The 26,927-nt window shown below is 38.9% G+C and overlaps 1 pseudogene; it reads left to right on the top strand.

The window, feature by feature from the left end:
* Window positions 1–26,927, top strand: part of LOC100524885 — a 106,591-nt pseudogene that overhangs the window by 14,686 nt on the left and 64,978 nt on the right.

Genomic DNA, 26,927 nt, shown 5'->3' with positions numbered 1-26,927 from the left:
TTATGGTTATAAATGCTATTATTTTCTTATTTTGTTGTTAGTTTATAGAACTGAAACACATTTCTGTTTAGTAAATCTTTTACCCCTAAAACTTGAAAAAAATTACTGATGAGTTCTCATAGTTTATTGGTTATATTTAGGATTTTTCTATATATAGTATCTTATATTCTGCTAATGTGAAGGTTTTAGTTTTTCCTCTTCAGTTTAGATTCCTTTCTTATCTGATGACTATGAATAGAACATCCAGTGCTGTGGAATAAAAATGGTAATAATAGGCACCAATAAGAATGGCCATCATCAAAAAGTCTATGAACAATAAATGCTGGAGAGGGTTTGAAAAAGGGCCTATACTGTTCGTGGTAATGTAGATTGGTGCAACCACTATGAAAAACAGTATGGTGATTCCTATAAAAACTAAATATATAACTACCATGTGATCCAGCAGTGCCACTGCTGGGCATCTTCCAAAACTGTGTTTAATAAAAGTAGCTAGGGTGGACATCCTTGTCTTATTCCTGTCTTTGCAAAAATTCTTTCAGCTTTTCACCATTGAGAATGATGTTAGCAGTGAGTTTGTCATATTCAGCCTTTTTATATTGAGGTAGGTTCCCCCTATGCCCACTTTGTGGAGAGTTTTTATCCCAGATGGGTGTTGAGCTTTGGCAAAAGTTTTTACTGCATCTACTGAGGTGGCCACATGGTTTTTATTCTTCAGTTTCTTAATGTGGTGTATCACATTGGTTGATTTGCATATATTAAAGAATCCTTGTGTCCCTGGGATAAATTCCACTTGATCAAAATGTATGATCTTTTTGCTGTATTGTTGAGTTCATTTTGCTAAGGAATTTTGCATCATTTTCATCAGTGATACTGTGCTGTAATTTTTTTTCTTTTGTGATATCTTTGGGTTTTTATCAGGATGATGTTGGACTCATAGAATGATTTTGGAAATGTTCCTTCCTCTGTAATTTTTTTAATAGTTTGACATGGGAGGGTGTTAATCTTTAAATGTTTCATAGAATTCAACTGTGAAGCCATTGGTACTGAACTTTTGTTTGTTGGGAGTTTTTTAAATTACTGCTGATTCAAGTTGATTGCCAGTAATTGATGTGTTCATATTTTCTGTTTCTTCCTAATTCAGATTTGGGAGTTTGTACATTTCTCATAATTTTTGGATTTCTTCAAGGTTGTTGATTTTATTGGCATATAATTGTATGTAGTAGTAATCTCTTGTGACTCTGTGTTTCTTTTTTTCCTCCTTTTTTTCCTTTTCTATTTCTGTGGTGTCATTTGTAACTTCTTTTTCATTTCTCATTTTGTGACTTGGGCCCTCTCTCTTTTTCTTGATGAGCATGGCTAAAGTTTTATCAATTTTGTTTGAATTTTCAAAGAACTAGCTCTTAGTTTCATTGATTTTTTTTTCCTACTGGTTTTCTAGTCTCTGTTTCATTTATTCCCATTATGATCTTTATGAATTCTTTCCTTCTGCTAACTTTGGATTTTTTGGTTCTTCTTTTCTAATCTTTTAAGCATATAGTTAAGTTCCTAAGGTAGGCTTTTATCATTATAAACTTTCCTCTTAGAACTGCTATTGCTGCACCTCATAGGTTTTGGAGCAATATTTTTTCATTTTCATTTGTATTTTATTTCATATTTTTAAACTGACCTATTCATTTTTATTAGCATATTTTCAGCTTCCATGTGTTTGTGGTTTTTGCAGTGTTTTTTCTTTTTTACTTGTAATTGATTTCTAGTCTCCTATCATTGTGGTCATAAAAGAGGCTTAATATGATTTTAGTATTAGATTTACTGAGACTTATTTAATGGCCCATCATGCAATCTCTCTTGGGGAAACTTAAAAGTTTCTGCACAGCAAAGGAAACCCTAAACAAAACAAAAAGACAAACCACAGAATGGGAGAAAATATTTGCAAATGAAGTGACTGACAAGGGATTAATCTCCAAAATTTATAAACACCTTTTGCAGCTCCATACCAAAAAAAGAACAACCCCGTCAAAAAATGGGCAGAAGATCTAAATAGACAGTTCCCCAAAGAAGACATACAGATGGCCAATAAACACGTGAAAAGATGTTCAACATCACTCATTATTAGAGAAATGCAAATCAAAACCATTATGAGGTACCACCTGACACCAGCCAGAATAGCCATCATCCAAAAGTCTACAAACAGTAAGTGCTGGAGAGGGTGTGGAGAAAAAGGAACCCTAGTACATTGTTGGTGGGATTGTAAATTGGTGCAACCACTGTGGAAAACAGTATGGAGATTCCTCAGGAAACAAAAAATAGAACTACTATTTGATCCCACAATCCCACACTGGGGCATCTATCCAGAGAAAACCATGACTCAAAAAGACACAGGTACTCTAGTGTTCACTGCAACACTATTCGCAATAGCCAAGACATGGAAACAGCCTAAATGTCCATCGAAAGAGGAGTGGATCAAGAAGATGTGGTACGTATACACAATGGAATATTACTCAGCCATGGTACTAAGGAAAGAAATAACAGTATCTGCAGCAACATGGATGGCCCTAGAACTTATCATGCTAAGTGAAGTCAGTCATACAATGAGACACCAACATCAAATGCTTTCACTGGCATGTGGAATCTGAAAAAAGGACAGAATGAACTTCTTTGCAGAACAGATACTGACTCACAGACTTTGAAAAACTTCTGGTTTCCAAAGGGGACAGTTCAGGGGGTGGGGGGCATGCGCTGGGGTTGTGGGATGGAAATCCTATAAAACTGGATTGTGATGATCATTGTACAACTATAAATGTAATAAAATTCAGTGAGTAATAAAAATAAAGTAATTATTGATAAGTATTTATTGCTGTTTTGTTCATTGTTTGGGGTTTATTTTTTTAGTTATTTTTACTTTAGTCACTTGTGACTTGACTATCTTTTGTGTTGTTTGGATCCCTTTCTCTTTTGTGTGTGTGTCTCTTGGGGATTTTTGATACTGTTACCATGAGATTTATATGTAACAGTCTCTCTATATATACACATGGATATATGAATGCATATACATGTACATATATATATTTATATACACACACGTGATTAAGTTGGTGAATGAACACATTTTAACAACTCTTCATTTTTAGTCTCCTCATCACATTTAATATTTTTTACATCAGAATTTATATCTGTTCTGTGTATCCCTAACCACTTATTGTGGATATAGATGACTTAATACTTTTGTCTTTTTTAATCTTCCTACTAGCTTTATAAATGATTTACTAAATTTGATATACTAAATTTACTGTATATTTTTCTTTACCAATGAGATTTTTCCTGTTGTAATTTCATTTTTCTAGTTGTAGCCTTTTCTTCTCCACTTTGAGAAGTCCCTTTAGCATTTCTTATAAAGCTGGTTTCATGGTGCTGAACTCTTTCAGCTCATGCTTATTGATGAAACATTTGATCTCTCCTACAAATCTGAATGAAAGCCTTGCCAAGTATTCTTGGTAGCGGGTTTTCCCCTTTCATTACTTTCAGTATATCATGCCAGTCCTTTTTGTTCTGCAGAGCTTCTTCCAACAATTTATCTGATAGCCTAATGGGAGTTCTCTTGTAAGTAACTAGTTGCCTTTCCATTGTTGCTTTTAAGAGTCTCTCTTTATCTTTAATTTTTATCAATTTAATTATAACATGTTTTTGCATGGACCTCCTTGAGTTCATCTTGTTTGAAACTCTGTCCTTCCTGGTCCTGGATGCCTGTTTCCTTTCCCAGGTTAGGGAAATTTTCAGCTATTTTGTCTTCAAATATATTTTCTTCTCCTTCTGGGATGCCTGTAATGGGAATGTTAGTATTCTTGATGTTTCCTGGAGGTCTCTTAAACTACCATCATTTTTTTTTTATTCAATGTGAATGATTTCTGCTACTCTGTCTTCAAGTCGCTGATCTGTTCCTCTCTATCATCTAGTCTACTTTTGATTTCTAGAAGTAGCAGTCTCCTGTTCCATTTGGTTGCCTGACACTAAATGTGTGTAGAGGATACCTACTGCTGGTGGGTAGGGTTAAACCATGGTGTAGCTGGCTAATTGGCTAAGGGAATCCTAGTCCTGATGCCTTCTTTCTGGTGTGTGGCCAGGTCACAGTGTAGCTGGTTACAGAGCCTCTGGGGTTCCTAGGTCTAGTGCTTACCCACTGATGGCTAGCTTCAGACCTGGGCTTCTGCAAGCTAGTAACTGCTTGATGTTGTGTGAGGCAGTAGCCCAGGGGTGTCCTAGAATTAGTTTTGGCCAGCTGATGGGCTGGGCCAGCTCCCAACACACCTAGCAGCTGGATCCAGGGTCCTGAGTCTGGTATCAGAATGATGGTGAAAAGGACCAGGACTCAGTGTATTCTGGGGTTTGCTGACCTGCTGGTGAGTGTTCTGGGTCTTGGCACTGCTGGCTGAGGGGCTGGTGTCTCTAGCCAGGCCTGGAGAGTCCCAGGACTGGTGCAGACTGGCTCTTGGGTGGGGATAGGTCATGGCACTAAGAAGTTAGAGGAAGAGTTCCAAAATGTTTCTTGCCAACATTTTGGCAACATTTATACCAGTGTTGTCATGGTAGTATGAATTCCCGAAAATGACTGCTACTAATGTCCAAAGTGTGTCCCAATTGTCTCCTGCCTCTCTGGGAGGCTCTCCAAGATCATCAAGTAGATCTGACCTAGGCTCCTTTCAAAGTATTCCTTCTGCCTTGGGTCTCAGAGCTTGTGACATTTCATATGTACCCTTTAAGAGTAAAACCCCTATTTCCCTATTTCCCAGTCCTCTGGCTCTCCCAAAAGTAATCCCCACTGGCTTTCAAAGCCAAATGTTCTGGGAGCTCATATTCACAGTTCAGGAACTTTGGGATGGGGAGCCTGACATGGAGCTTGAACCCTTTTTCCTTGGAAAGAACCTCTGCGGTTGTAATCATCCTTCAGTTTGTGGGGACCTAGCCTGAGAAATGAGTCTTGACTAGACAGTGACTCCACCCCTTCAACCCACCTCATTGTGGCTCTTTATATCTTAAGTTATGTAATATCTTTTCAGCTAGTCTTCAGGCAGCTCTCATTGATAGTTACTCTAAACAGTTGCAATTTTGATGTGCCTGTGGGAGGAGATGAGCTCGAGGTCTTCCTACTCTCCCTTCTTATCCACTCCTCTCCTATTTCTGAATTCTTTATTGCGTTCCATTTATCTGTGTGTCTGTTTTTTATGCCAATACCCTAATCTTTTGATAACTGTAACTTTGTAATAGAGGTTCAAATCAGGGAAATGGTGTTTCTAGATTTATTCTTTTTTCCCAAGGTTGCTTTGGCTATTCATGAACTCCTGTGGTTCTGTTCAAATTTTAGGATGCCATTGGAAATTTGATAGGGAGTGCATTGAATTTGTAGATGGCTTTGGGGATCTTGGAAAGTTTGATCTTCCAATGAATATGGATAGCTTTCTATTATTTGTGTCTTTAATTTCTTTCATCGCTGTCTTATAGCTTTCATTGTATAGGTCTTTCATATCTCGGATTGACTTTATTCTTTTTTTTTTCCTTTCCAGCCACCCTTGTTGAACACATACAGTTCCTAGGCCAGGGATCAAATCCAAGCTGGAGCTATAAACTACACCACAGCTGTGGCAATGCTGGATCCTTAGCCCACTGCTCCAGGCCAGGGATCAAACCAGAACCTCCACAGTGACAAGGCAGATCATTAACTAACTGTGCCACAACAGGAACTCCTGACTTTATTCCTTTTTATGTGACTGTGAATGGGATTGTCTTAATTTCTGATAGCTCGGTATTAGTGTACAGAAATACAACAGATTTTTGTATGTTGATTTTGTATCCTGCAAATTTACTGAATTCATTTATTAGTTTTTTGTTTTTGTTTTTGTTTTTTGTCTTTTGTCTTTGTTGTTGTTGTTGTTGTTGTTGTTGCTATTTCTTGGGCCGCTCCCACGGCATATGGAGGTTCCCAGGCTAGGGGTTGAATCGGAGCTGTAGCCACCGGCCTACGCCAGAGCCACAGCAACGCGGGATCCGAGCCGCGTCTGCAACCTACACCACAGCTCACGGCAACGCCGGATCCTTAACCCACTGAGCAAGGGCAGGGACCGAACCCTCAACCTCATGGTTCCTAGTCGGATTCGTTAACCACTGCGCCACGACGGGAACTCCTCATTTATTAGTTTTAACATTTTTTTTAGTGGAGTCTTTTAGGTTTTCTGTGTGTAATGTCATGTCATCTGCAGATAGCGACAGTTTTTCTTCTTCCTTTCCAATTCTAATTCTGTTTATTTCTTTTCTTTTTCCTGATTGCTCTGGCTAGGCTTTCCAATACTATGTTGAATAAAAGTGGTGATGGTGGGCATCCTTGTGTTGTTCCTGATCTTAGAGGTGAAGTAATCAGCTTTTCATCATTGGGTAAGATGTTAGTTATGAGCTTTTCATATGTGGCCTTTATTATGTTGAGGTAAACCCTGTTTATACCCAGTTTATTGAGAGTTTTTGTCATGAATGGATGTGGAATTTTGTCAAATGATCTTTTTGCATCTGTTGAGATGATTATATGATTTTTTAAAATGTTATTATAGTTGATTTTTTAAATTTTTGTTACAGTTGATTTATAATGTTCTGTCAATTTCTGCTGTACAGCAAAGTAACCCAGTAATACATAAATATGCATTCTTTTTCTCATAGTATTTTTCATCGTGTTCCATCACAAATGATTAGATATAGTTAGCTGTACAGCAGGACCTCATTGCTTATTCATTCCAAATGCAATAGTTGCATCTAATAACCCCAAACTCCCAGTCCATCCCACTCCCTCCCCTTCCCCCTTGGCAACCACAAGTCTGTTCTCTGTCTGCATGAGTTCGTTTCTGTTTTGTAGATAAGTTCATTTGTGCCATATTTTAGATTCCACATATAAGTGATACCATATGGTACTTTCCTTTCTCTTTCTGACTTACTTCACCTAGTATGAGAATCTATAGTTCCATCCATGTTGCTGAAAATGGCATTATTTTGTTCTTTTTATGGCTGAGTAGTAGTCCTTTGTGTATACATACCACATATTCTTAATCCATTCATCTGCTCATGGACATTTAGGTTGTTTTCCATGTCTTGGCTATTGCGAATAGTGCTAAAATGAACATAGGGATACATGTATCTTTTGGAATTACAGTTTTGTCTGGATATGTGCCCAGGAGTGGGATTGCTAGATCATATGTAGTTCTATATTTAGTTTTCTGAGGTACCTCCATACTGTTCTCCATAGTGGTTGTACCAATTTACATTCCGACCAACAGTGCAGGAGGGTTCCCTTTATCCATACCCTTTCCAGCATTTATTTGTAGACTTATTAATGATAGTCATTCTGACCAATGTGAGATGGTACATAATTGAAGTTTTGATTTGCATTTCTCTAATAATAAGTGGTTCTGAGCATTTTTTTTTTTTTTTGTACCTACTGGCCATCTGTATGTCTTCTTTGGAGAAATGTCCATGTAGATCTTCTTCCCATTTTTAAATTGAGGGTTTTTTTTTTCTTTGCTCTTAAGTTGTATGAGTTATTTGTATGTTTTGAATATTAAGCCCTTGTCAGTTGAATCATTTGCAACTATTTTCTCCCATTCTATAGACTGTCTTTTGGTTTTTTTTTTTTTTTATGGTTTCCTTTGCTGTGCAAAAACTTGTAACTTTGATTAGATTAGGTCTAATTGGTTTATTTTTGGTTTTATTTCTATTGCCTTGGGAAACTGACCTAAGAAAACATTTGTACAGTTGATGTCAGAGAATGTTTTGCCTATATTCTCTTCTAGGAGTTTTATCGATTATATGAGTTTATCTTTAATTATATTAATGTGATATTTGTCAATTTTTTAATTTGTATGTGCCGAACCATTCTTGTGTCACAGGGATGAATTCAACTCAATCATGGTGTGGCTTTTTTAATGTGCTTTTTAGTCTGGTTTGCTGGTAATATTTCAGTGAATTTTTTCATCTGTATTTATCAGAAATATTAGCCCATAGTTTTCATTTAGTATTCTTATGTGGCTTTGGTATCAGAATAATGCAGGCTTCATAAAATGAGTTTAGGACTGTTGTTTCCTCTTTTGTTTTTTGGAAGAGTTTAAGAAGATTTATGGTTAATTTTTCTTTAAATATTGGAAAAATTTACCAGTGAAGTAATCTGATCTTGGTTTTTGATTGCTGACTCAATCTGCTTAAAAGTATTGGTATGTTCCTATTTTTTCATGATTCAGTGTTCATTGGTTGTTATGTTTCTAGAATTTTATCCCATTTCTTCTAGGTTATCCAGTTTGTTGTCATTTAATAATTTGTAGTAGTATCTTAGGGTGCTTTGTATTTTTGTGGTGTCCATTGTAATATCTCCTCTTTCACTTATGATTTTATTTTGGAGGGTCTTCTCAGGTTTTCATTTTGTTTCTTTGGTTTTTTATTGTTGGTTAGTCTTGCTAAAGATTTGTCATTTTGTCTATCTTTTCAAAAACCAGCTTTTAACTTTGTTAATTTTTACCATTGTTTTCCTATTCTCTATTTTACTTATTTACCAAATAAATTGACCCTTAAATGGAGAGAGAGTACTGAGGAGGGACCTTGCTGCACAGCCAGAAGTGCATTCTATTAATATTCCTCCTAGTTTGCTCCCAGAAGAACATTTAAGCACTTACAAGGATGATTGTTATTGGGAAAGAAGAAATACATTTGTGGGATTACTGGACACTGACTCTGAACTGAAACAAATAACTGGAAATGTAAAACACCAGTGTGGTTCCATAGTAAGAGTTGGAGCTTTTGGATGATAGGTAATCAATGGAATTTTGGCTCAGGCCCATCTCTACAGTGGGTCTAGTTCATCCCCAGACCTATCCTGTGGTTATTTCTCTAGTTCTGGAAGTATAGTTCAATAAATATACTCAAAATCAGACAGAATCACCAGAGCAATACTCCATCATCAAATAGAAGTTATAAATATGAGTGAGTTCCCACTTGTCTGAAGGCCCCCAGTAAGTTTCAGGGTCAATTGTCATTGGTCTAAAACAATACTGACTTTTAACTCTTAGTTTTTGGTCAGAAATGAGGAATGCTTGCCTGGGTACTCTAGTTAAGATCTCCACAAGGCTGAAATCAAGGTATTGACTGGCCTGAACTTTTACCTGGGGCTCTGAGTGTGAATACACTTCCAGGTTCATTCAAGTTGTTGGCAGAATCTAGTTCCTACAATCTAGAAGAAATGGACAAGTTTCTATAATCATATATCCCACCAAACTGAATCAAGAAGAAGTAGGTAATATGAGCAGACCAAACACTGGAAGTGAAATAGGATTCGTAATTAAAAAAAACCAAAAAACTCAACAGCAAAAAAGCCAACCACCCAATGGAAAAATGGGCAAAAGACCTGAATAGACATTTCTCCAAGGAAGATATACAGATGGATAACAAGCACATGAAAAAATGCTCAGCATCCCTGATTATTAGAGAAATGCAAATCAAAACTACCATGAGATACCACCTCACACCAGTTGGAATGGCCATTATTAATAAGTCCATAAACAACAAATGCTAGAGAGGGGCTTTGGAGAAAGGGGAACCCTCCTGCACTGTTGGTGGGAATGTAAGCTGGTGTAACCGGTATGGAGGTACTTTAGAAATCTATACACAGAACTACCATATGACCCAGCAATCCCACTCTTGGGCATACATCCGGACAAAACGTTCCTTAAAAAAGACACATGTGCCCACGTGTTCATTGCAGCACCATTCGCAATAGCCAAGACATGGAAACAACCCAAATGTCCATCAACAGATGATTGGATTAGGAAGATGTGGTATATACACAATGGAATACTACTCAGCCATCAAAAAGAACAAAATAATGCCATTTGTAGCAACATGGATAGAACTAGAAACTCTCATCCTGAGTGAAGTAAGTCAGAAAGAGAAAGACAAATACTATACGATATCACTTATATCTGAAATCTAACATACGGCCAAAATGAACCTTTCCACAGAAAAGAAAACCATGAACTTGGAGAATAGACTTGTGGTTGCCTTGGGGTAGGGGGTGGAAGTGGAATGGATGGGGAGCTTGGGGTTAATAGATGAAGACTATTGCCTTTGGAATGGATTAGCAATGAGACCCTGCTGTGTAGCACTGGGAACTGTGTCTAGTCACTTATGATGGAGCATGATACTGTGAGAAAAAAGAATGTAAGCATGTATGTGTAACTGCATCACCATTCTGTACAGTAGAAAAAATAATGTATTGGGGAAATAACAATTGATTACAATTAAGACTGCTTGATAAAAAAATAACATAGCTTAAAAATATAAATAAATCAACTATAGTGGAATAAATAAAAATCTTTTTAAAAATCTTAAAAAATCAATAAAATTCCCTAATGGGAAAAATAAAGTAAAATAAAAACTCCATACAATCAAAAGTCCAGAACCAGATGGCTTCACATGTGGATTCTCCTAAACATACAAAGAAGAACTTGTATTGACCCTTCTCAACCTCTTCCAAAAGATTGAAAAGGATAGAACCCCCCAAGTGACATTTTATGAAGCCAACATCACCCTGTTACCAAAACCAAGCCAAAGACACCACCAAAAAAGAAAATTACAGGGTATTATCTTTGATGAAGGTAGATGCAAGAATTCTCAACAAAATATTAGAAAGCTGAGTCCAGTAACATATACCAGGACCAAGGGGACTTTATCACAAGTTCACAAGGAAGGTTTAATAACATACACAAATCAATCAATGTGATGTACCACATCAATAAAAGAAAAGACAAAAACTGCATTATTATCTCAATAGATGCATAAAAAGCAAAAAATTCATCCTCTATTCAGGATAAAAAAAAATCACACCAAAGTGGGTAGATAGGGAATATATCTCAACATAATAAACGTTATTTATGACAAACCCACCACTGGTATGATACTTCATGGTGAACAGCTTAAAGACGTCTCACTAAAATCGGAGCAAGACAAGGATTCCCACTTTAAGCTCTTCTATTCAAAATAGTATTGGGAGTCCCAGTCATAGCAATCAGACAAGAAAAAGAAATAAAGTGTATCCGAATGGGAAGGGAAGAGATAAAGTTGTCAGTATATGCATGTGACATGATACTACATAAAAAATCCTGAAGACTCCACATGAAAAAACTGCTAAAACTGATAAACAAATTCATCAAGTTACCAGGGAATGTAAACTGATACAACCACTGCGGAAAACAGTATGGAGTTCCTCAGAACACTAATGTAGATCTACCACATCATCCAGAAATACCACTCTTGGGAATATATATGCAGACAAAACTCTAATTCAGAAAGACACATGCACCTCTTTGTTCTTATCTGCACTATTCACAATAGCCAAGACATGGAAACAACCTAAATGTCCACTAGCAGATGAATGTATAAAGATGTGGTATAGGAGAAGAAAAAAATGATGATTGACGAGTAGGATGTGAGGCTCACCTACTCTGACAAATACATTGAAAATCCATCCATATGTAGAACTATTCACACAAAAAATTTGATGAATGCTGACGAAAGACCCCAGGGTTACAGTAGAGCAAGGAAAACTTCATGAAACTGGGTAGGACAAAAAAAAGAAAAAGAAAAGAAAAAGAGAGAGATGGATAAATGAAGTGGGTCGGGACCTGTGCCCCTAGGAGGGAGCTAGAAAAAGGAAAAATGCCCACGCCCTGGGAAGTTCCCCACAGCAGTGAGGAGACCAGCCAGAACAGAGGAGGAACTTTGGAGTATTGGAAAAAAACACAGCAATCTGTGTAAAGCCATTGAAATGGAAATGGTCCTCTACAAATGGTCAGTCTCACTGCTCTGCACTTCCCAACCCAGGCTGACAAGACTAGGGGCCAGGGACTGAAATTCCAGCATTTGAGATCAGACTCGGAGAGAGAGCTGGGGCTGGCTACCTGGGAAAAAACAAGGATTGGTGACACACAGACATCCTGAAGGGACTAGTCTAGAGTGACCACATTTGAGGCCGTAAGCTGAGGAAATCTGGTTGGGCTTGGAGGCTAGGCACCATTTTTAGGGGGTGCTGGAGGGAAGGAGTGAGAGCCACCACTATAGCCTTACCCCCTATGAGCGCTTTCAGGCTGTAAGACACCAACTGGTCCAGCAGCAGGATCTACACTCCAGGCTCCTTACCAGTGGGGAGCAGCCCACTGCCCTTAAGGCTATAGAGAAAGTGGATCCCGTGGATGGAACCCTTGGAGCAGGCAGAGGAAACTCAGAAGTAATACAGGCCCTGTATTACTCAGAAGTAATACAGCCATCAGCTGGGTGGGGGAACACTGAAGTGATTGCTGAAACAATACAAATGATCCTGGGATTCAGAAGGATCCTCCTTGGTGGGAGGAAAGCTGTGATTTGTCAAGGGGGTGGGAGGTGAATTTGGAAATAGCACAGACTGTGTGGGAGTCCTCATGGGGCCTTCTGGGTGGGCAGAGAGCCTCAATTTACTTAGGAGATGGAGAAAATTGTTTCTGAAACAGTGTGAATGATGCTAGGAGTTGGAAGGGGGCTCCAGGGTGGGCAAAAAGCTGTAATTTGTCTAGGGAGTTGAAGGTGAATTTGGAAACAGCATGGATGGTGTGGGAATCTGCACAGGACCTCTTGGGCAGGTGGAGAGCCTCAATTTTCCTAGGTGGCAGAGAAAGTTATCTCTGAAACAGCATGAATGATCTTAGTGATCCTTGAGAATAGCACAAGCTCTGTGATCCCAGCCAAAATCAAGTAGGGGACCACAGAAGCAGTGTACATTGCATGGATAGTTGAAGGAGCTGAGAGGGGCCCACTGGAGCACGTTTCACTTTGCAGCAGCTACAGGGAGCATTCTGCCATTGGCCTAGTAGGGAGAGGGACCACTGGAATGGTGTAGGGCCTACAGCAAAAGAGAGCTTTTTAGCAACAGATAGGGAGCAGCCCCCACCTTTGGGGCTAAAGATAAGTCTCTCTAGACTGGCCAAAGGCAGTGCCTACAGAAAGGAACCTGCCTTTGCAGCTGCAGAGAGCAGCCCTTAGAGCCTTCACGACAGGGAGGAACTGCAGGAGAAATTGCTGACATTGTCAACTGCTGAAAATTGTCCTGAGAGCTACCTAGAACCAAGAAGATTTGCAGGATCCGGTGCTGCCTCCACCACAAAAACAGTCCCACAGACCATGAACCACTGCCAACTCACAGACTGCAATCCAAGCAGCCACTGGGCTCCAGGGGAGATCGTGTAATACCACAGCTCTCAATATGCGCTCTGGGTACACATAAGCTGCTACCACCCCTGAGAATTCCAAGACTAGGCATCAGCTGCTGCATCTCCATACCTGCTGTCAGGGGGACAATAAACAGAGTTAGACATGAGATGACAAATAACTATCAGACAAAGAAACAAGACAAAAAAACCACACAAAAACAAGTAAATGAAGGAGAGAGAGATAATGTACATGAAAAAGAATTCAGTGTGATGATAGTAAAGATGATCCAAGATCTTGGGGAAAAAAAATGGAGGCACAGACACAGCAATATTTAACAACGATCTAGAAGACCTAAAGAACAAGCAAACTAAGATTGATAGCACAATATCTGAAGTGATATATACACTACAAGGAATCAACAGCAGGAGAATGGAGGCTGAAGAATGAATAAGTGACATGGAAGACAGAGTGGTGGAAATTACTACCACAGAAAAAATTAAAAAGAATGAAAAGAACTGAGAAGAGTCTGCACAATCTCTGGGACAACATTAAACGTACCAACATCCATATCATAGGAGCTCCAGAAGGAAAACAGAGAGAAATGGCCAGAGAAAATATTTGAAGAGATTATAGCTGAAAACTTTCCTAATATGGGAAAAGAAACATTCACTCAAGTTAAGGAAGCACAAAGAATCCCACCCAGGATAAACCCAAGGAGAAACACAGCAAGATACTAATCAAACTAACAAAAATTAAATACAAAGAAAAAATATTAAAAGCCACAAGGAAAAAGCAACAAATAACATACAAGGGAACTCCCATAAGTATAACAGCTGATCTTTCAGCAGAAATTCTGCAAGCCAGAAGGGAGTGGCAAAATATATCTGAAGTGTTGAAGAGGAGAAGTCTAGAACCACGAATGCTATACCCAGCAAGGCTCTCATTCAGATTTGATGGAGAGATCAAAAGCTCTTCAGACAAGCAAAAGCTAAGAGAATTCAGCACCTCCAAACCAGCTCTACAACAACTACCAAAGGAACTTCTCTAACCAGAAAAGAGGAATCCACAATTAGAAACAAAAATTCAAATGAGAGAACTCACTGGTAAAAATAATGTAAAGGCAGAAAATCACCCATTGACAAATATGATATCAAAACTAGCAAGTGTGAGAAGTGGAGAAGACAAATGCAGAACATTGGAAATGCATCTGAAAATAAGAGAACCACAACCCAAAACAATTTTGTACACATATAATTGGTCATATCAAAATCTAATGGGAATCATAAACCAAAGAACTATAATGGACACACACATAAGAAAAAGCAATACAAGCACAACACTAAAGATAGTAGCAAATCATAAGGGAAGACAAAAAAAAGAGGAAGAGAAGAAATAAGATCCAAAGTAACAATCCAGAACAATTAACAAAATGGCAATAAACACATCATCATCCACAATTACACTGAATGTAAATGGATTAAATACTCCAACCAAAAGACACAGTATGGCTGAATGGATATTAAAACAAGACTCATATATATGCTGTTTACAAGAGACCCATTTCAGTCTTCAGCATCTGTGAGGACATAGGTTCCATACCTGGCCTTGCTTAGTGGGTTAAGAATCTGGCATTGCTGTGGCTCTGGCATAGGCCAGTGGCTACAGCTCCAATTTGACTCCTAGCCTGGGAACATCCGTGTGCCACCAGTGCAGCCCTAAAAAAACAAATAAACAAAAATTCTGGAGAGGGTATTGAGAAAAGGGTACCCTCTTTTACTGTTGGTGTGAATGTATTGGGACAGCCACTATGGAAAACAGTATGGAGGTAGCTCAGAAAACTAAATATAGAACCACTATATGACCCAGCAATCCCACTCCTGAGCATATACCTGGACAAAACTTTTAATTCAAAAAGATACATGCATCGCTGTGTTCATCACAGCACAATTCACGATAGCCAAGACATGGAAGCAACTTAAGTGCGGTGTGCATCAGCAGATGAATGGATTAAGAAGATATGATATATACACATATATTTATTTATTTATACACATATACATATATACACACACACACAATGGAGTGCTACTCAGCCATAAAAAAGGACAAAATAATGTCATTTGCAGCAACATGGATGCAGCTAGTGATTCTCATACCAAGAGAAGTAAGAAAGAAAGAGAAAGGCAAGTACCATGTGATAGCCCTTATATGTGGAATGTAAAATATGGCCCAGGTGATCCTATCTACAAAACAGAAACACCGTGGGCATGGAGAGCGGTCTTGTGGTTGCCAGGGGGAGTTGGATGGGGGTGGGATGACGGGGAGTTTGGGACTGGTGGATGCAAACTGTACAATTGGAAATGGATGAGAAATGGGGTCCTACTGTACAGAACAGGGTACCATGTGTGATTGGGTCACTTTGCTGTACAACATAGATTGAATAAATATTTGAAGTCAACTATAATTTAAAAATGAATAAAATTTTTTAAAGAAGATGTGGTACATACACGCAATGGAATACTACTCAGCCATAGGAAAGAATGAAATGATGCTATTTGCAGCAACATGGATGCAACTAGAGATTCTCATACTAAGTGAAGTTAAGTCAGAAAGAGAAAGACGAATACCATATATTACTTATATGATCACAAAAGATCACAAAAAATTAGCCTATCTACAAAACAGAAAGAGACTCATGGACATACAGAACAGACTTGTGGTTGCCAAGGAGTAGGGAGTTTGAAGAAGGGATGGATTAGGGGTTTGGAGTTACAAGTGCAAACTCATATATATAGAATGGATAAACAAGATCCTACTATACTGCACAGGAAACTATATTCACTATCCTATGATAAACCATAGTGGAAAAGAATATTAATGAAGGAATAATGTGTGTGTATAACTGAATCACTTTGCTGTTTAGCACAAATTAACACATTTTAAATCAACTATACTTCAATAATAAAATAAAAAATAAATGAAAAAAATGTGACATACTGGGTGAGCTGAAAAAAAAAGGATCCAGTTCCTTCTAGTTATAAGAATGAAATTTTCATTCTTTAGTGGTTGTCAGATGGAAATAGTTCTCAGCTTCTAGTATATGAGGCTTCTCTGTCTTCAAAGCTAGCAGTGGTTCAGTATTTTCTCTTCCTTTCTCATCTATGGCTTCCTCTTCTGATTTTAAGAGTTCATGGGATTACACAGAATTCAGTCGGATAACCTAGAATAATCTGCCTATTTAAAGTCAGCTGATTAGGGAAATATACTCAATAGTTTGTAATAACCTCTATAGGAAAAAAAGAATGGATTTGGTATATAATTACATCTTCAGGGTTCCTCTTACCATCTAAAATGACATCTTCACTAGTGACAGTAGAGGACAAAGTTGGTCATGGGGACCAGAATTCTGCGCATATATATATATATATATATATATATATATATATGCACATATATATATGACATATTTATGATACATATGGATATATATATGAATTTTTCTCTTCTCCCATTGAAAATAAGATGCATTAAGAGTAGTTAACCATAGGAGTTCCCATCGTGGCTCAGTGGTTAACGAATCCAGCTAGAAACCATGAGGTTGTGGATTCGATCCCTGGTTAAGGATCCGGCGTTGGTGTGGTGTAGGCTGGCAACCATAGCTCCGATTAAACCCCTAGCCTGAGAACCTCCATATGCTGCGGGTGCAGCCCTAGAAAAGACAAAAAAAAAAAAGAGTAGTTAACCATATATGCCAGTACTTAAATTAGAGTTATAAACATCACCCAGTAATCAAATGTCAGAGTAGATGTAACAGCCTTCTCTAGAATCTTTCATCATAGCATAAGGTCTAATCCCTACAATAATTTCTTTTCTGGATAATCCTAGACTAGTATGAAATTTTTAATCATTTTTGGAAAGTTCTCAGCCATTATCTTTACAAATACTGCTTTTACCCCATTTTCCATTGCCTCTGCTTTTGAAACTTCAATTTCATGTATATGAGACCTTTTCTCTACCCCATTTCTTACTCTTTCTTCTGTATTTCTCATGGGTTTTTTAAATGTGTCTGTATCATTCTTGATTTTTTTTTCTAACCCATTTTTGATAATTTTTTTTGCCTCTGTTTTATCAGCTATTAAATCTATTCACTGAGTTCTTAACTTTTGTTGATGTATTTTCCTTTATAGAATTTTTAATTGGTCTTCTTGTTAATAGGTCTCTACTGAAATTAATTTTTTCCCAATCTAAATTTTTTAAGCATAGTTTTATAGAAGTCTGTACCTGATACCTCTGTTATCTAGATTCGCTGAATATGTTTTTATGTTGTCCATTGTTTCTTTTGGCATTCACTATGAGGTTTCCTCTCCTCATGTGCCTGATTATTTTTCATGAGTGCCAGATGTTATCTGTTAAAAGTTGCATAGGTAATTTGAGACCTCAAATTGTATTGTCCTCTCAGAAAGTTACTGACAGGTACCCAGGGGTAGTAGCAAATCCTATTCACCTTAACCCTATTTCACACATTTAGATGATTCAAAGCTAGGATTCAGTCTCCCAAAAGCAGTCTATTTCTAGTTTATGCTTATTTTTAGGCTATAGCCCTAGAAGGTCTCAAATCAAAGTATACAGTGTCTATCAGAGTACCCACTCCCATTTTTTTGTCCTTCTAGACCTGCAAGCTACAGGAAGCCCTCCTTCCTATATCTCAACCACTTCTAGAGAAAAATCGCATAACTACCAAGTTGTGTTTCCGGATTTCCTCTCTTATTTGGATGTTGGTTAGTTAGTTCTTCACTGACTGATAGCTCTCTTATGCCTTCATTTTGATTTTTAAAAACATATTTTCCAGCTTGTCTAAGTCATTTTCTTTAGCTAGGGAAAGATCAAGCTGACTTTTTGATGGAGTGACTGTCACTTCTCATTTTTCCTCTATATGTGCTCTGAGGTTAGACTTGTCTCCTCATTGCTTGCTTTGTGAAGGTAGCTGATGCCTCATCCAAGTGTCTTCTGTTTTCTTCAGTTACTCTTAGCTGACAATTGGTGGTGCTGATATAAAGCATTGTGGTATGTAGGGTATGCATTTAGGAGAAGATGAAAAGAAGCGCCTCACCTTGCATCTGTGGGAAAGCAGGGAAGGTGCGCTGGAAGATTAATACAGATCATTTGAATTTGGATGAGAAGGCTGTATTGACTAGGCTGCCCCAGAACATTGTCTTTGTTGAACAAGAGGAGCTTCATCCAAAAGAACAGCATGCTTATACTGTTAGGGGGATGCAAAACAGTGGCCCAGAGCAAAGAGAAAAAGCACTTGAAACTGCTGTGTCAGGAAGAAGCCTCAGCTTGGCGCACTCTGTGTAGCGTGAGCCTGCTTCAGTCTTCAGTATAATCCCAGTTTAAAGAAATGATGGCAAAGACAGACTTCTTTTTTGATATCCCACTGCTGTACACAGGCGGTCACCTAGGCACCTTTTCATTCTTCTCACTCCCCTGTGTTACCCCATTACCACCACCCACAGTGAAGGAGCGAGGAAGAAGTAGAAGAAGGGGAGAGAAAAAGAGAGAAAAATGTCACAGTTCTTCCTTTGCCTGCAGTTCCCACAAGGTAGGTGGGAGCTTCGCCTGAGTTTGGTGGGACAGTTTGGAGCCCAACTAATATTTTCATGTGAGTGAATATACAAAAAAAAAAGGACTATTTTATTGATAAGGAGTGGCAAAAAATCTAATGGGACTAGAGAAGTGATTAGAAAAGATAGAAGCACCATTAAATGGCGAAACTTAGCTTTTCTTTCCCACCTGGAAAGTAAAGTCAGTGTCACTCCTCTTGGTTAAGCCATTTAATTAAGTCTTTGGCTGAATTAGACTGCTGTGAAGTCCATCCTACATGCTTTTTTCCCCTCTATTTCACTTTTTTGATCATTACTGTGCTTGCATTTAACCATCCTATTCTTGGAGTTCCCTGGTGGCTCAGTGGGTTAGGGATCTGATGTCACTGCTGTGACGTAGGTCACTGCTATGGCACAGGTTCAGTCTCTGGCCCAGGAACTTCTACATGCCATGGGCTTGGCCACAAACAAACACACAAACATATATCTTAATCTCGTTACATGGACATGTGTTTTTTATTTCTCTGAAGATCTTGGACATATTTATTTTACGGTTCTTTTCTGATTCTTATATTTTTGGGCAAGTTACTGTATTAGTTGGCTTTATTTGGGGTAATTTGTTAACATTACTTACACATTTACTGATTCCTGGTCATCTTTTACAGAGTACTCTTCCCACTGTCTCATTCTGGGATCCCTCTTGCTGAGGTGTCCTCTGCCTCTTTCTTTCTCTTGGTCTGTCTTCTAGCCCCTGATCAAAGACAATTTCCTCTTATATTTAATGTGGTTATATGTTCACTAATCTATATTTTGTATCATTAGAATAAAATTGTTCTAAGTATTCTGTGGAGAGGAAGTAATTTCTGCTATCTTGAAATGAAGAGTCTAGATTCTTTGACATACAGTATTTAGATAAGTAGTAACTGTTACACTTAGCAAGTAGATTTAAGTTTTCCCTCATAAACTACTATGGAAACAGAAAAGACCAGAAATGGGTTTTTTTTTTTTTTGTCGTCTTATTTTGTTTTTGGGGTTTTTTTTTTTTGGCCGCACATGAGACATGTGGAAGGTCCCGGGCCAGGGATTGAACCCAAGCCTCAGCAGTGACAACACCAGATCCTTAACCCACTCATCCACCAGGGAACTCACAGAAGTGTTTTTAAAGGCCCCAAATCTCTTACACAGCACAGAGAAATTAATATGGTGGCTTGCTGTTATGTGAGAAAATATATTCATATGAACAAGGAACCTGCCAAAATGGGAAGTCTTAGTTTTATGAAGGCAGTGAACTTACGGATGGCTTATTCTCTTTTGGCATTCCATAATTTCTGTATTATGTTATCTTTTAAAGGGTACATAATTTTTGAGGATGTATCCTAATTAACTTTTAAAATCCATGGAATTTGTATAGAAGCCCTTAAAGTACTCTCTCATCTGCAGAACAAAGTTAAAACTTCTCAACTAAATATCCCCAAAGGTTTTCACACATCTGTTCCCAAATTGTTTCACTTCTTATACGCCTCTTCTTTTCTCTGTCTTTTTTTTTTTTTTTTTTCTTTTTAGGGCTGCACCTGAAGCATGAGGAATACGGAAGTTCCCAGGCTAGGGGTCAAATTGGAGGTACAACTGGTGGGCACAGCCACAGTCACACAGGATCTGAGCTGCATCTGTGACCTACACCACAGCTCACAGCAATGCCGGATCCTTAATCCATTGAGCGAGGCCAGGGATCGAACCCACATCCTCATGGACTGGTAAGATTCATTTCCACTGAGCCACAAAAGCAACTCCTGCCTCTATTTTCTTATGCCTCATCTAGTCCAGTCTCGTCCCTGATCTTTGACATGGATGCTCCTAATTTCTACTGTATATTAAGAATTGAAACACATTTTTGCAGGGTCGTTTTTCTAGGTACAGGAGTCTGGTTCTTCTGGTCCCTTGTCTTGCTGAGTTTATTTTGGATCCTGGCTATCTACATGTCATTGCTGTTGGTGAGTAATTTTTCCCATTTTTCTTATTCCCTTCCTGAGTATCCTCACACGTGAGGTTCTATCAGTGATATGGTTCCTAATCGGCACTGGGAGCCCTCAGAACCTCAGATCACACTTAGCAGAATTGCAGTTTACATCAGCCACTCGCATATTAGGTACGAGGGATGGATGGAGGGAAGAACAGCTTTTGCTATTATAGGATGTGTCTTACTACTTTGACCCTTTTTTTTTTTTCTTTTTTAGGAGCACACCTGCAGCGTATGGAGGTTCCCAGGATAAAGGTTGAATTGGAGCTACAGCTGCCAGCCTACACCACAGCCACAACCACGCCAGATCCGAGCCATATCTGCGACCTACACCACAGCTCATGGCAATGCCAGATCCTTAATCCACTGAGTGAGGCCAGGGATCGAACCCTCAACCTCATGGTCACTACTCAGACTCATTTCCACTACACTGCAACGGGAACATCCTTCTTCTCTTCCCTTGTATCATGGCTTATTTTCTGGTTCAGTCAGGATCGTCATTTTAGACACTCGCAGCTTCACCTGGTGGTACCTCTACACATTGAACTACTTGTTTTGTAGCCCATCTCTTGAGTCTTTCTGCGCCATCAGATTAGCTGCTGTGTTAACATCATTCTCATGTGCAAATGCTAGTCCCCTAGTACAGATGCAAAGTACATTTTAGCAAAAGTCTTTAGGCAGCAGTGACCCTGCCTCTATTACCTAACATAGTACTGTCCTGTGGTGTGAAAAATTCAGGCCAAGAAATAAAGGAGTCTGCAGAAGTGGACAGCTTATAGGAGACTAACTTTTAGGTAACTGGAGTTTTTCAGTGCCCATATATATGTGTGTGTGTCTGTGTGTATATATCTATCTTTGATTTCCTGATTCCCTGTCCCCACTGATTTCTCATCTAATGAATAAGAACCCAATCCCACATCACTTGACATTTGCATTAGTTTTTCTTTTGGAAGCATATATTGATCATTATATGAGTGATAAGTACTGAGGATACAGAAATCAACAAGACGATGCAGTTTTCATGCAGGGTACTTCAAAGAGATAGGTATGAGATATAAAGTTACAATAGCCCTTAATTCAATCAGTTTAGATAGGGAACTAAGTCTAAGAAACAACTAACACAAGGAGTTCCCTGGTGGCCTAGTGGGTTAAGGGTCCACTGTTGTCACTGCTGTGGTTTGAGTCACTACTGTGGCACAGGTTCAGTCCCTGGCCTGGGAACTTTTGCATGCCATGGGGTGGCAAAAAACCCCAACACACACAGCATATTGTAATTGTCATTAAAGAAGCCTAAATAACATTTTGTATGGGTTTTGAGAAGAAAGAGGTGACTTCTAGCCAAGAGAATTAAGTGAGGCTTCTTAGAGGAGATAGCACTTGGAATTGAACGTATGTTTATCGGGATGGGGAAGAAGTTCCAGACTGTGAGAACATTATGACCAAGTCAGCAAGACAGAAAAATGTGGGGTATGACTAGATAAGCTGGAAGAATCAGTACTGTTAGCATATAAGACTTAACAAAGAATGTTAGGGAACGTGGCTCAGATATAGGCTTGCAAAAGATGTTGGCAGACCTGAAAAGTAGGCTAAGACAATTGGCATAAATCAGATTCCTAGTTAGGTTAATCATTCCAGAGTTGCACCATAGAGGATGGCTTTAGACGGAGACTACTTAGAAATTTCTTTTTAGTGAGGAAATGCAAGTGAAAGATGTGTCTAGGGAAAGAATCTGGCCACTGAATTGCACTGCGCTCATACACAATAACTACCAAATGGTACGGTTAACCTCTAAGGTGGGAATGAGTTCCAGTGTGCAATAAGCAATTATTATAACAGACTTTCTAGTCTGTCCTACTTCTTTTTGGGGTACAGTGGCACCAACAGAAGAGCCCGGATCCTATTTATGCTTTATCTTTAGCTTACGTGGTAATTTTAGTCAAGTGATATAACTCTCCTAAGCCATGGTTTCTTTTCTTTGAAGTGAGATTATAATATTTAATAAAATGGTATTTTATAGGGCTCAGTAAAGTACCAATACAATCATATACATAAAATTAATTTTATGAAACAGGTGAGTGCCTTATATACATTCAAATTATCACTAATACCCTAAGCATCTGAAGACTCCAGTTTTCAGTCTCCATTTCCACGCTGACTTGGTAACTAGATTTGGATTTGATCCAAATTTGGATTCCAATCTAGTTAAGATTTATGGGATCCTGCTGTGTAGCACTGGGAACTCTGTCTGGTCACTTATGATGGAACATGTAATATGAGAAAAAAGAATGTATACATGTAAGTGTAACTGGGTCACCACACTGTACAGTAGAAAAAAATATATATATATATAAATAAATGATAAAAAAAAGATTTATTGACTAATGCCAATGTTAGCAACAGTGGTTAACAGTTGTAACAATGGCACTGGTTCCTCAAGAAATAACTTTTAAATGACCCTTGGAAGGGCTGCCCCTGACTCCTGTTCTCTCCCTAGTGGCTCTGAGTAATTCCAGGAATAAGCTCCATCCCAGGGAACTCGGGAAGGATTTCGGTGTGGTGATTGGTACAGAATTCTAAAGATAGTAACTTCTTTCTAGGTTCCTGGTGAACGTTACCAGTAGCAAGTGACGTTTGAACTACCTTTTAAGGGTCAATGGCATGGGGAGGGAAAACTTGCCAGGCAGAGGAACAGCAGGCAAATTCGCAAATGATGAAAGGTGCAGATGTAGCGGGACGTGAATGTAATGCTGGACTGTAAAAGGAATTCTGAGTTCCAGAACAGTGCTTTGGGTAGGAATTTGGCGATTTCAAAATAACCCACTTTTTCTTTGTTTTTTTTGTTTGTTTGTTTGTTTGTTTGTTTTTTCAGGCACTTGGACTTTTGTTGTGTTGGGAAGGGCGAGAACTCTCCCTGCACTGGTGTCATAAGGTAGGACCTCTGAATCTTCATAGGAGACCTTAGGCCAGGACGGAATGTGCTTCTTTGGCACTCAGTGTTGCAGTACATAATTACCTTTCCTTCATTGTTCCCCTTATAAAAAAAAAGATCTACTTACACTGTTTTAACTGAAATCATTAATTTCTAACAGATGGAACTGACTTACTGATGAAGCTGAACCCAGACTTTATTTTTCCTTACCACTCCCTGTTAAATTCATTTGGTGATTCTGTTCTTACCATCCCCATAAAATCTGAGGCAAGATACAGTATTTTCCCTCTGTGATATAGTCATAAGAAGATTCTCATTTCAGTCATTTAAAAATTCAGTTCATTGTAATACACCAAACTCCAACTTTATGAGACTTTACCCTTCCGCTGTTTTCACATAATCCAGGCCAGGAAACCTGCAGTGGTGGAAAGAGTATAATTGTCCTTTCTCCTTTCTTCCATGAAAGCAGAGCTCAGGGGAAGGAGAGGTAGGATAAAGGAACACTGTCCCACAAGGGGGGGTTGGTTCCATCAGGACCAAGTAAATGCACCATCGTTGGCTCTTTACCGCATGGACTTTGCTATGTGTATTTTCAGAGACCCTGCTGCTGAGAACCTGGACTGCACCTCTCTTGGTGTAGTCAATCCCTGAAATTTCTCTTTTGAGGTCTTTTTCGCTCTCCCTTAGTTTGGAGCCCTTTACACTTATAGGAAGCATGGTTTCTCTCAGGGGATACGTATCTGGTCCCAGGAAGCAGGCATAATTGTCCCACCATCTGTGGACACGCAGCTCATTTCCAGCATAGCCTCCCTTGTTTTGTTCTGCCCTGGCCTGGAGCATCTCCAGCCACAGCCTCTTGCTGCTTATAGACTCAGGCCTGGTTTTGATACTATTCCTTGTGTTTACCTGAAATCCAGGAACATGTCTAAATCTCTGAGTGCTCCCCTTAGATCTTCTCTTACTCAAATGGGAAGCATGAACTGAAAATTAATCTTAAGAGTTAAAAATAGATGGAAGTGGATCCACGAGATCTTACGGAGGAAGAGGACATTGAAGATCGAACGTCCAGCCCTTACTGTGATCATCACGGGCTTTAGGGTTGGAACACCACGAGCAGTTAGTCACTACCAAGAACCCCTGTGGGTAAAATCATTCTGATGACCATTCCAGGTTTGTGCCTGTTAGAGAAATCGTGATTGCCTTGCCTCTGGGGGTGAGCACTGCTCCTTAGCCTCTGCCACAGCAGGATCTCATCGTTGCCTTTCCAGTCAGGAATCCAGGTTCAGCAGCAGCATCAGTCACCTTTATCCAGGGATAAAGGATGGCCACTGCTGTACTTGTCAAGGATGCACCTTTCCTCACCCATGTGTTTTTCCCTGTCCTCTGAGACCTCCCGTAGAACACGCCATGGAACGGGTTAGCTGCTCATAGGTGATAGCACTCCACAGACCTTTCTCAATGAATCGTTGGATTCTTTCTTCCAAGTGATACCAATGAATTGGTGACATCGCAGGTTTATTAAGCATAGGCTACTATTGAGCCAAGGTTTCAGATAACCAAACAACAATTAGAACCACTTTCAGATGCAAAATACCTGGATTCTGGTATATTGAATTCAGAGTCTCTGGGAAGTGCACACATATCAATCAGTTCAGCCTGATCTAAGTTCTGTTCTGGAGTTCCCGTTGTGGCTCAGCAGAAATGAATCTGACCAGTATCCATGAGGATGTGGTTTCAATCCCTGGCCTCACTTAGTGGATTAAAGATCCGGCATTGACTTGAGCTGTGGTGTAGGTCACAGACACTGGATCCTGTGTTGCTATGGCTGTGGCACAGGCTGGCAGTTGTAGCTTCTGCTCAACTCCTAGCCTGAGAACTTCCATATGCCTTGGGTACAGCCCTAAAAAGCAAACAAATAAATACAATTATGTTCTTTTCTCCATGTATAACACCCTTGGAATTATTCCCACACATATTCTACAGTGCTTTGTCAGTAAATTTAACAAAGCCTCATCTCTTGAGGCATTCTGGCATCTAACTCCAGTCATGAGTCTGTGGTCAATGAGAGGTGCTGGAGCTGGGTATGAGAAGAATTGACATCCCCTTGGAAAATGACTGACGTTAGTGAGCCTTTAAATCCTCGGTCTTCCAATCTCCCTGTTAAGGGAGTTTCTTTAGGGCTTGGAGTTTCAATGTATAAAGAATAAACCTGGGGGGAAGGGTGAGCACCAGGCCTGTAGTGTATTCCCGTCTATCTAGGCAGGCTCAGAGAGCAATGAATGACCTCAGTCAAAACTCTTTATACATATGCCAATAATCCAACCTCCTGATAAACATACTAAAGATATTGATTAGCCAAAATGTAATAGAGGGCCTTATCTATGAGAATTTCTAACAGGATGTAACCTGGCCTATCTGGGTTGCTTACTTTAAATAAACCTGGAATATACAGATTTGCAGGGTGGGAGAAATGGCTGGCGGGAGTTATGTAATTAATGGGTATGTAGGAATATGATGTGCCTTAACCCAAAAGACTCCTGGTGTGAAGCAATGTTTCCACATACTTTGCTCAAAACACACCTCACATTTTAAATCCCAAACCAAAATGTATCTTAATACAATAACGGAAGGACCTTTTTATGAGCAGCTGCATTTGACAGGATCAGATTTCTCTGATAAAACAAGAGAGAATGCTTTATCTATACCTTATAATTGCCTGTATCCTTTCAATCATTAGCTTAAGATGACAGAATCTCATGATTCTTAAGCATATCTGTTGCATTGCTTTTGGTTTGCTTATTTAAGTTATTTAAGCTTTTTGCATTTATATGTATCCATGTGTAAGAGGGATTGGCCTGTCCTTTTTCTTTATTGTAATGTCAAGAATACTCAAACTTTGTTGAGTATTACAAAGTTAACACTCAGACTTTGTTGAGTTTGAGTATCAATGTTTTGTTGGCTTCAAAAGACAGGTTAGAAAGTGTTCCCTCTTTTTCTATTCTCCGAAAGAATTTGTTAAAGGTCAGAAATGTTTCTTCCTTAAAAGTTAGATAAATTACCCATTGAAGACAGCAAGGCTTGTAGTTATTTTGTGAAGTTGAATATGGGTTTAGTTGCCTTAAGA

This window comes from Sus scrofa, chromosome 9 (genome assembly GCF_000003025.6).
Source record: "Sus scrofa isolate TJ Tabasco breed Duroc chromosome 9, Sscrofa11.1, whole genome shotgun sequence".
Taxonomy (NCBI): domain Eukaryota; kingdom Metazoa; phylum Chordata; class Mammalia; order Artiodactyla; family Suidae; genus Sus; species Sus scrofa.
The sequence above is the reverse complement of the archived record's forward strand: the minus strand, read 5'-3'. Positions and strand labels throughout refer to the sequence as shown.